Raw genomic sequence first — 11,635 nt, 5'->3', positions numbered from 1 at the left:
TTGTTACCGCGTAAGTTGTGCTGTTTGCAAGAATTGTCACAGTTCTGTGATGGAATGCAAAACTAAAGATGATGTATGTTGTAATTTTCTTCAGCTCTTCACCTGGCTTTAGTTTTCACTGTTATTATGTCCATAGAATACTATTGTCGGAAGTTTTATCTATGTTCTAATATAGTATCTTTTTGCTTAAGTTAGCTGGCCTGACTTATTTTTTACACTATGACAGTAAACATTTCTGCCTCTTCGTGAGCCTTGTAGTAGTCTGTCACACTTATCCAAGGGTCGTTTCATAGTCACGGGCGTAATATTTGTACAGTTTACTCCGAAGTATTAGCACACAAATAAAGAAACTGAAAGACCTCATTATGACACTATATACATCGTAGTTCTAAGGATGCGAGTTGTGTTGATTTGCCACTAAACAAATCAACAGAAAGTGTTACGGACGTAACAAAATCGCGTTTCACGGAATGACTCCGAAGTATTATTCTCTTTCGGGTAAACACAAAAATGGTTCAATGGCTCTGAGCACTATGGGACTTAACTGCTGAGGTCATCAGTCCCCTAGAACTTAGAACTACTTAAACCTAACTAACCTAAGGACATCACACACATCCATGCCCGAGGCAGGATTTGAACCTGCGACCGTTGCGGTCGCGCGGTTTCAGGGTGAAGCGCCTAGAACCGCTCGGCCACTAGGGGCGGCGGGTAAACACAAACTGCTAAACAACTTCGTTTATCTGCCCTTCATTACTGTGATCTCCGGATTATTTCGGTAATTTTTTTTATGAACACAGGGTGAATCACCGTAAACTTGCACCGAAAATACGGCGGGAATGGAAAATGCTATTGATGTTTGGTTTTCACTGAATGGATTGGTAGTCAGGGATTCATATTGTTAGCCAATCAACAGACTGTAACAATACTTAGAACGAGCAATTTTTGTGCAAACATAAACTTTTAAATGGAACAATACTCATTGACGTTAGAAAGCTAAAAGTAGGATAAATTAGAATGTCATTGATGTGTGCTGCAGCATTCTAGTACGAGTCGTTTACTGGATACCGTATTTTGAAAGGTTCCCTCCTGACACTTGTACAACCCCTGTAATAGCACACACTAAAGAACAACACAAGTTGTTACGGCGTAAAGTCAGCGCTGGCACGCCAGTCGGGAACGACAGAGAAGAGACGGCTGTGAGAATAGATCAGCCAATCGCACACTGACCGACCTCCCTCGAGGACGACAACGTGACAGGAGTGGCCCCTAGCTGAAGAGGACATAAGCGCCGCGCCCGACTGGTGGCAGCATCCCTCCACCCGTTCCTTCCGCCTCCATGATTTCTACCTCACCATTTATGGCCGTCCTATCCACCTCACTCCTACCCTCAAATACCTTGGCCTCACACTCGACCGCCACCTCACCTGGACTCCTCATCTCCTTACCATCCAAAACAAAGCTCACAACCACCTCTGCCTCCTCAAACTCCTGTCCGGCTGGACATGGGGTCTGCATCCTTCCACCATCCTTCACACCTACAAATCCTTGATCCGCCCCATCCTCTGTTATGCCAGCATAGTTTGGATTTCCGCCCTTCCCAGGTTCTATAAAGCCCTCCAAATCCTCGAACGCCGTTCGCTCCACCTCGCCTTCCGCATCCGCCTTCCGTCCCCCACGCGCATCCTCTACGACCTCATCCCCTTCCCCCACCTTCTCCTTTTCCTTGAACACATATATATTGTCCGCCGCCTTGATCCCCCTCACCCCTGGTGTTTCCCTTCCTCTCCACCCCCAACCAGTTGCCGCGCCTTTACCGTTGCGTCCCACCCTCTCTCCATCTCCACACCCTCCATCTCCTTTCCCAATGCAACTTCCACCATCTACCTCTCCTGGATGATGAGCTTCACCCTGACATCTACCCTTCCTACCAACTCTAACCCCATCTTCCTGCCTCCTCCTCAGGGCTCCTTCTCCTCCCTCTCCCTCCTCCTGAGCGGCTTCCCCCTCCTACTCCCCCTCCATCTCGTGTGCCTCCTTCAGTGTCTCTGCACTCCCTCCTGCCCTGTCTTCCCTCTTCATCTCCCACCCCATGTGTCTCCTGCCTCTTCGTGTTCCCACTGATGCCCCTCCTCTCTTCATCCCACTGCTTCCCCTGCTGCCCCTTGCTCTCCCCTCCTTTTCCATCCTCTCTGCCCTTTCCCTCGGCAGGTCCCGCATGGCAGTTCTATTCTTTGTCATGTGTGCTCCAAGTGGGTTTTAAGTGTGTTGTTCCGGAGTGTTTTTACTACTGTGACCGATTTTTAACCTGTACATGTCCATTCAGTGTCTTCTCTGAGTTTTGAAGAATCGCCAAATGTGTTTTTTTGTAACTTTCTGGTGACTTTTTTAAACTGTCCTCCATGAACCCATGAACGTCTCCATGTCAGTCTATTTTTTACCTCCATTTTCTCCCATTATTCTTTTTCGCCTTATGTATGTAACATTTTATTTCTTTTAAGTTGTCATATCACTCGGCTGAAGAGCGGCGGATTGTGCCGCTGGCAGGGGAATGAACATTCAGTGTTCCGTCTATGAAAAACGGCTTATTAGCCAATGCTTCACTATATGACACCACACGTTTACACTCCATGGACGCTGAAGTTCCATCTGACGAAACCAACGAGGATTGTCAACAGACCAATAGTGCATGTTTTGGCGTTTTACCTGGTCATGATTGGTAAATGTGGCTTCATCACTGAACGAGTTACATGGTACATCTGGTGTATCCTGTCTTAATGCCCATGTACAGAAGTTAAACACAATTCTCATAATTGTTGCCATGCAGTTTTTGATGGAGAGAGATGAGACAGTGATGGAACCTATATCGACGAAGAATGCGGAGGGCACTAGCCCGAATCTGCCCCATTCTCGTGCGATTGCGCGGAAGCTTGCGTGCGGATCAACAGCAACAGCAGCAACAACATTAACTTCCCCCTCTTCTGTAGTCACTTGTTTCCTTCTGTTACATTGTCTAGGTGCTACACTACCACTTTCACGTACATGGATGAAGAGATTGATAAATAATTGCCGAGATAGTTAACGTCTATTGATATATCTCACCGCATATACTGTACAAAAACGAACTGCATTCTTCCTACACACTCCGTAGGTCATGAGCATGTCGATTTTTTTCCATTTGTTTTTCCACTCACAATCTACTGCTTGGACTGTTACACACTAACTGACTAGCAAGTCGCAATGCACTCAAGGAACACACAAGCACTCTGTGAGCAAACATAACAGCGTCATATCTAGCAACTATACAGGCTAATGGCACATACAAGTGTCGGCGAAGAAACTGTTCAAAATACAATACTTTGCAAACGACTCACACAGCAATCCTGCAAAATCAGCCTCTGACATTCTAATTTATCCTACGTTTAGTCTGTTAGTGTCAATAGGCATTGTTCCATTTAAAAAGGGCGTGTTTGCACAAAAAATACACTTCCTAAGTGTTATTACAATCTGTTTACTGGCTACCAGTACGAGCCTCTGACTTCCAATCCATTCAGTGAAAACCGCACGTCAATAGCACTTTCCAGTTCCGCAGTATTTGCAGTACAAGTTTCAGGTGTTTCACCCTGTATACTTCCTTTTTATGTAACTGCATAGTTGGACGATATTTGGGAAAAATAGTTTTGTGAGTCCACAATGAAATTTTCCCTCTGCACGAAGTGTGCGCTGATATGTAGGAGTATGAGAACTTCTGTGAAGTTTGGAAGGTAGGAGACGAGGTAATGGCTAAACTAAAGTTGTCAGGACGCGTACTGAGTCGTGCCTGGGTACCTCAATTGTAGAGTACTTGCCCACCAAAGGCAAAAGTTCCGAGTTCGAGTCTCGGTCCAGCACTCATTTTTAATCTGCCGCGAGGTTTCACATCAACACACACTTCCCCAGAAGAAGGGAAAACCCTCTTCTGATGCGCGACGCACCACCTGGAGCATTCGCAGCTCATCATGAGTGTGGCTGGATAAACAAATATTTGTTTTTGATATGGATTCAGAGGTTTGTAGATTTTGCAAATCCTTCAAAAGAAAAACCTGCCCTCCTAATACTGGACGGTCACAGCTCTCATGCTAAGAGTATCGATTTAATTGAATTAGCAAGGCAACATAACGTAATTCTTTTTTGCTTTCCCCCTCAAACAACCCACCGTCTTCAACCCTTCGATGTTTCTTTCATGGCCCCCTTGAGCACTACTACGAGCAAGAGGCCAGACAGTGGATGATTTCAAACCCTGGTAGACCGGTAACGATTTACCAAATAGTAAAACTATTCAAAGGTGCTTTTACAGGTGCAGCTGTAAAGCAAACCGGTGAGAAAGGCTTTGAAAAGACTAGTATCCAGCTCTTTAACAGACATGTTTCCCCAGATCATCTATTTGCGCCGGCAGACACCACCGATCGGCCTGCGCTCTTCAAGATGTGCCTCACCAACTTTTGCAAACCTCTGTAGAAGCTGGCGAAACTGAGGTAGAAATGCCGAAAGCACCTCAGTCCCTAGAAGGAGAAGATATTCCAGAAGAAGCACCCACTGAACAGCTAACGGTAGTAGAGGCTGACGACGGCCAATTAGAAATTCCCCAGCAAAACTCAAAGAATATACAAGTTTCTGGACCTTCACGAGTGTCACCGTTTCCATCCATCTCTCCTAAGCTGTTAATGCCTCCTCCAAAAGTAAATTTGGAGGCGAGAACCAACAGACCAATGAAAGCAATAGGAAAGAAAGGTAAAACAGTGACAATCACTTCTTCACCATACAAAAATGATTTGCAACAAGATGTAAAAAATAAACAAGAGCGAGAAGAAAAAAAAGTTTGAAAACAACACTTTTCAAGCCTAGTAGACCTATATGTATTAGTAGATCTAAAACAAAATTCCAGAAAGGCAAATGTTCCAAAATGATAATCTGTGGAGAAGCTTTCAATCTCAACAACACGTAGCCTGGTGAAAAAATCAATGAAGATGTTTGATGAGAGTTCTAGCTCTTCAGACGAAGACAACCCTAAGGAAGCGTGTATATTTTGCAACGAGTTGTATGCACAGTCTCTTTCGAAAGCAGAATGGATTCAGTGCATTTCCTGTCATGTTTTGGCACATGAGGTGAGCCCCAATGGCAAACAAGAGGATGACACATTTGTTTGTGACTTCTGTTCTTAGTTGATTAGGGCTAAGTTTTGTTTGCAAAACTTGTTCAGTTCTTCAAAATTAATAACCAAATTTTAAGATTTTTTAAAAATACGCCAATTATGTTTGTTTTATAATATTATAAACTGACAGTTTACCTTGTAAAGTAAAATTTGCCTAATAACATTAATTTTTAAGTATTTTAGGCCGAAATATTTAATAAAGTAACTTGTGGGAGTCTAAACTATTACATTTATTGACAATTTCGAAGTTAGTATTGAGTTAAAAGGTTTTCAATAAAAGTTTTACAATAGTGTACATTTTTGTATTGATTTAAATGGGTACCCAATTTTACCCAACCCATGGGGTAAAACTGGGTTTTTGCACCTGCTGAACAAAAAAATTGTAAAAAATTGTGTGTTAATTTTAAAGTAAAAACATAATAATATGTTGATAACAAATAAGTCAGAAACCTAAAAAACTGGTTTGTTGATCTACTGCTAATAGATATATTTTTATAACAATTTTAAGTTATGGTACCCAGTTCTGTTTGACTCTTCCCTATATCCAAACATCAGGGGCGATAGATTCATTTCATAAACAGCTGCACAGTTAGCAATGTGAGGGTTCAACTGGATCTGCTACAGTGTACAAAGAGGACAGGCACAGTGTGTCCCCTCATCGGCTCCCTTACACATACTCTCACGTTTTCTTTGTTGCACTATTGACTGCGATGTTGATTACAGTGCACGAACCCATATCGGTGATGGCTTTCCAACCATTTTGTCCGTGGGAGCGCTGTTGATTATCACATAGTGCTGGATGCCTGTGCTTCACAACACTTGTTTGAGAGAGTCTTGGCAGGATGCAGCACCTTCCAGAAGCGCTGACAGGGAGACTTAAAAATCAAATAATTTTCTAGAACGTCACAACAAGTAACGATACTTCAGTGATGTGAAAACGTGTGAATGCCTCGATTTATTCTGTCTTCGAAAATGACTTGTATAAAAGGGGGGAAATCCAGATTTCGAGTGAGAAATTCGAGGGATATGGTCAACAACATCACTGCCTCAAGTTGACTAATGCGGATTATTTTAAACTGGAGGGGGTCTATGCCGGGGTGGTTGGTTAGAACTACTGTATACGCCCAAGCTGCAGCTCTTTGTTTTGCAGTGCACCATAGCTGGCTGCAGCGGCAGTCACGAGGAGTTGGCAACAGGAAGTTACGGATTAGCTCAGCCTGTGACGAGTACAATGTGCTGAATTGTCTGGTCTTGCCCACAGCAGTGAGGGCTGGCGAAGCAACCACTGTGCTGGGTGAGTGCGACAGAAGCAGACGTGTGTGTGTTGCCTGAGAGAAGATTCACGTGACACATGTTTGTGCTGGGCATATTGATAACATCTGAGTTCCTACCACTCCAGTCATCCCTGGACGCCCACCATGGCCGGACGTAGTGCACTCTGGCATACACATTCATTCACGACTATGGCTGAGGCCACATCGGAAGTTTTCACCGACCTCTGAACGTCAGTGCTGGGGGCATATGAGGGGGTTGGCATGCAGCGTGTGGACCTCAGGACATGGGTGCATGGAATGTGTGGGTGTTTTCAACCATCTCCAACATATGGTCGTGGCAACTACTGCTACACACTGGATCGTGGTGTAAGGGTGTCATGTTTAGTGCTTCTGAATAAATCGCAATGGACTCTGTCTTGCAGTGGTATTTGCTGTTTTCTCCATCCTATCATGCAGTATACCTTTCTCCTTCCATCTTCATCCTGGTGTAGCTGAGAGAACCAGTCAACTTTCGAATTCTATAGTACTTTTAAAAAAGAAAATACACTTAGCAGATCCATAGTGAATGGAAGCTTTATAACTGTGATGGTATAAATTCGTGTCGAAATTTAAAATTCCAGCTATCATTTTATACGTTTATCAGATAATTTAGAATTTTGCACAGAGCAGAACTTAATCATAGCTAACACTTGCTTCAAGAATCATGAAAGAAGTTTGTATACATTGAAGAGACCTGGAGATGCTGGAAGGTTTCAGATAGATTATATAATGGTAAGACAGAGATTTAGGAACCAGATTTTAAATTGTAAGACATTTCCAGGGGCTGATGTGGACTCTGACCACAATCTATTGGTTATGAACTGTAGATTAAAGCTGAATAAACTGCAAAAAGTTGGGAATCTAAGGAGATGGGACCTGGATAAACTGACAGAACCAGAGGTTGTACAGAGTTTCGGGGAGAGCATAAGGGAATGATTGACAGGAATGCGGGGGAAGAAATACAGTAGAAGAAGAATGGGTAGCTTTGAGGGATGAAATAGTGAAGCCAGCAGAGGATCAAGTAGGTAAAAAGACAAGGGCTAGTAGAAATCCTTGGGTAACAGAAGATATATTGAATTTAATTGATGAACGGAGAAAATATAAAAATGCAGTAAATGAAGGAGGCAAAAAGGAATAAAAACGTCTGAAAAATGAGATCATCAGGAAGTGCAAAATGGCTAAGCAAGGATGGCTGCAGGACAAATGTAAAGATGTAGAGGCATATCTCACTAGCGGTAAGATAGATAGTGCCTAAAGGAAAATTAAAGAGACATTTGGAGAAAAGAGAACCACTTGTAGGAATATCAAGAGCTGAGATGGAAACCCAGTTCTAAGCAAGGATGGGAAAGCAGAAAAGTGGAAGGAGTATATAGAGGGTCTTAACAAGGGCGATGTACTTGAGGACAACATTATGGTAATGGAAGAGAATGTAGATGAAGATGAAATGGGAGATATGATACTGCGTGAAGAGTTTGACAGAGCACTGAAAGACCTAAGCCGAGACAAGGCCCCGGGAGAAGACAACATTCCGTTAGAACTACTGGCAGCCTTGGGAGAGCCAGCCCTGACAAAACTCTACAATCTGGTGAGCAAGATGTATGAGACAGGCGAAATACCCTCAGACTTCAAGAAGAATATAGTAATTCCAATCCCTAAGGAAACAGGTGTTGACAGATGTGAAAATTACCAAACTATCAGTTTAATAAGCCATGGCTGCAAAATACTAACACTAATTCTTTATAGACGAATGGAAAAACTAGTAGAAGCAAACCTCGGAGAAGATCAGTTTGGATTCCGTAGAAATATTGGAACATGTGAAGCAATACTGACCGTACGATTTCTCTTAGAAGATAGATTAAGGATAGGCAAACCTACGTTTCTAGCATTTGTAGACTTAGAGAAAGATTTTGACAATGTTGACTGGAATACTCTCTTTCAACTTCTGAAGGTGGCAGGGGTAAAATACAGGGAGCAAAAGGCTATTTACAATTTGTACAGAAACCAGATGGCAGTTATAAGAGTCGAGGGGCTTGAAAGGGAAGCAGTAGTTGGGATGGGAGTAAGACAGGGTTGTAGCCTCTCCCCGGTGTTATTCAATCTGTATATTGAGCAAGCAAAAGAAAAAAAAACAAAAAAAAGAATAATTCGGAGAAGGTATTAAAATCCATGGAGAAGATATAAAAACTTTGAGTTTCACTGATGAAATTGTAATTCTGTCAGAGACAGCAAAGGACTTGGAAGAGCATTTGAAAGGCATGGATAGTTTCTTGAAAGGAGGATATAAGATGAACATCAACAAAAGCAAAACGAGGGTAACAGAATGTAGTCGAATTAAGTTGGGTGATGCTGAGGGAATTGGATTAGGAAATGAGACACTTAAAGTAGTAAAGGAGTTTTGCTATTTGGGGAGCAAAATAACTGATGATGGTCGATGTAGAGAGGATATAAAATGTAGACTGGAAATGGAAATGAAAGCGTTTCAGTAGAAGAGAAATTTGTTAACATTGAGTGTAGATTTAAGTGTTGTGAAGTTTCTGAATGTATTTGTATGGAGTGTAGCCATGTATGGAAGTGAAACATGGATGATAAATAGCTTGGATAAGAAGAGAATAGAAGCTTTCGAAATGTGGTGTTATAGAAGAATGCTGAATATTAGATGGGTAGATCATGTAATTAAGGAGGAGGTATTGAAGAGAATTGGGAAGAAGAGAGATTTGTGGCATAACTTGAGTAGAAGAAGGGATCAGTTGGTAGGACATGTTCTGAGGCATCAAGGGATCACCAATTTAGTATTGGAGGGCAGTGTGGAGGATAAATATCGTAGAGGGAGACCAAGAGATGAGTACACTAAGCAGGTTCAGAAGGATGTAGGTTGCAGTAGGTACTGGGAGATGAAGAAGCTTGCACAGAATAGGGTAGCATGGAGAGCAGCATCAAACCAGTCTCTGGACTGAAGACCACAACAATAATAACAACATCAAAGATTATTTAATGAAAAAAAAAATGGTTCAAATGACTCTGAGCACTATGGGACTTAGCATCTGAGGTCATCAGTCCCCTAGAACTTAGAACTACTTAAACCCAACTAACCTTAGGTCATCACACACATCCATGCCCGAAGCAGGATTAGAACCTGCGACTGTAGCGGTCGCGCGGTTCCAGACTGAAGCGCCTAGAACCGCTCGGCCACTTCGGCCGGCGTTATTTAATGAAATTCCTCATCTAAAACATAGTACTGTTGTTTATGCATGCAAACTACTGTGCAGTGTCGATCTTTTTTTTTATTTCAAGTAGTTTTAAACTGTGTGAATCAAATTGCTTAAACACCTGTATTAACGATTTAATTAATATTTCCTGTGACACACCTTCTGAACTATGTGTGACATCGTAAAGATGTGATATTTCCGAAGCAGATTTAATAACTCCTGAAGCAGTTCGGGAAGTGTACCACAAGAAAAGTGCACCTGGAAGGCTGGGGCACTTTAGAGTCCATGGCGAAATGAAATATCTCACGCTAGTTCCTGTGTCATCAGCAGGGCAAGCTACAGCTCTCTCTCTCTCTATTTCTCTCCGTCTCTATTTCTCTCTTTATACAACGATCATTTCTGAAGTGTATTTCGAGTCAGCTTTCTACTACTTTTATGATATCGTTAATCAGTGTGTGTGAAATAGCTACCACATCCATATTATGTCCCCCACATCACGATCATGTAACCGGAAATTAACTATTTACTAAATTCAGTAGTATTTTTGGATCGATTCCCTGTCATGTATTTGATTTGGAAGGAAGGCGTCTCTCGTGTGCCGGTATCCGACATGTTGGTTCATGAATACAGACCACTTGAGATGGCTGTGGGGCCGACAGGAGGTATGGCGCGGCCCCGGCAGCCAACGTGAGCCCTGAGGTACGCGCTTGGGGCAGCCTGCGCGGGTGGCGAGACGCGTGCAAGTTTTTTAGATATGTTTAAGCATCTGTGATGGTGTAATTACGTGTTTCCTTACGTGATCGGAATAAAAAAAACGTCGCAGTTGTTTAAATATTCCACACACTGCAATCGATTTCCTGATAAATTCTTTACACAAATTATATTCCATATACCACCTTGTATCCCCTTACTTTTTTAAATATACGATATTCTACACATTGCCTAAGTTGATTGCACAATATTCCATACAATGCAATCGATCAATCACTATTTCCAGAAGGGATCGCGAGGCAAGGAAAACTGAAGAATATCGATTAAATATTTAATTAATTACCAGTAGTTAGTCAAATTGATACAGTGGAAGGGTGGGGGAGGGGCAATTCGAATAACCTGAGGCAACTCATGAGTACGGAAAGTGACACAACTGAGCTATTTCTTACCATTTTTAATCAATTCAATTAATTAGTAAATTAATTTGATATTAGAAGTGATACCAGGTTCCCAAGAGGGTGGGACGGATAGGAGTGACATGGAAAACCAATTCACCAAACAATAGGTTAAGGACCTGTCAATCAAAAGGATGGATTATCTCCAGGGGGTTATAATCCTCTTAGCAGAATAGCAGGTTGAGGACCTTTCAATCAAAAGGGAGCAATAGCTTTACCCCTGAATGTGTACTTGGCCCTGATGCAGGCAACCCATAATGTGGGGCGACCTGAACTTCGTCCCACTAATACAGACGGTTGTTAGCATCCCACTTCGACAATGAATTGACATCATTTAGCTGCAGTACGATGGACGTACAGTAATTGTGGGGAAAGTTTAAACGGACTGTAATTCATACTCTGGAGAAGTATGTGCTGAGTAAGTGGATTAAGGACGACAAAGACCCACTATGGTTTAACAACAAAATTCTAAAAATGCTGAGAAGCAAAGGCCGTTGCACTATTGCTTCGAAAAAGAACGCGCAAATAACGACAGGCTGTGTTTCAGTTTTCAGTTGCGTTGCATGTTTGTCGCCAATAGAAACAAATCGTTGAATTTTACATCTCGATGATTACTCCCATCACCATGGACAATCTACTTGGTGTTACTTGTATAACGAATTACCAAAAATACTTCCGTGTGTGTCAGTAGCAGACGATGCATTGTTACCTCTACTGTTCGCCTGCGGTAGCCACATTCCGTAAACATGAAACAGCTGACTG

The sequence above is a fragment of the Schistocerca piceifrons genome, chromosome 3 (genome assembly GCF_021461385.2).
Source record: "Schistocerca piceifrons isolate TAMUIC-IGC-003096 chromosome 3, iqSchPice1.1, whole genome shotgun sequence".
NCBI lineage: Eukaryota > Metazoa > Arthropoda > Insecta > Orthoptera > Acrididae > Schistocerca > Schistocerca piceifrons.
This window is presented reverse-complemented; position numbering follows the sequence as displayed.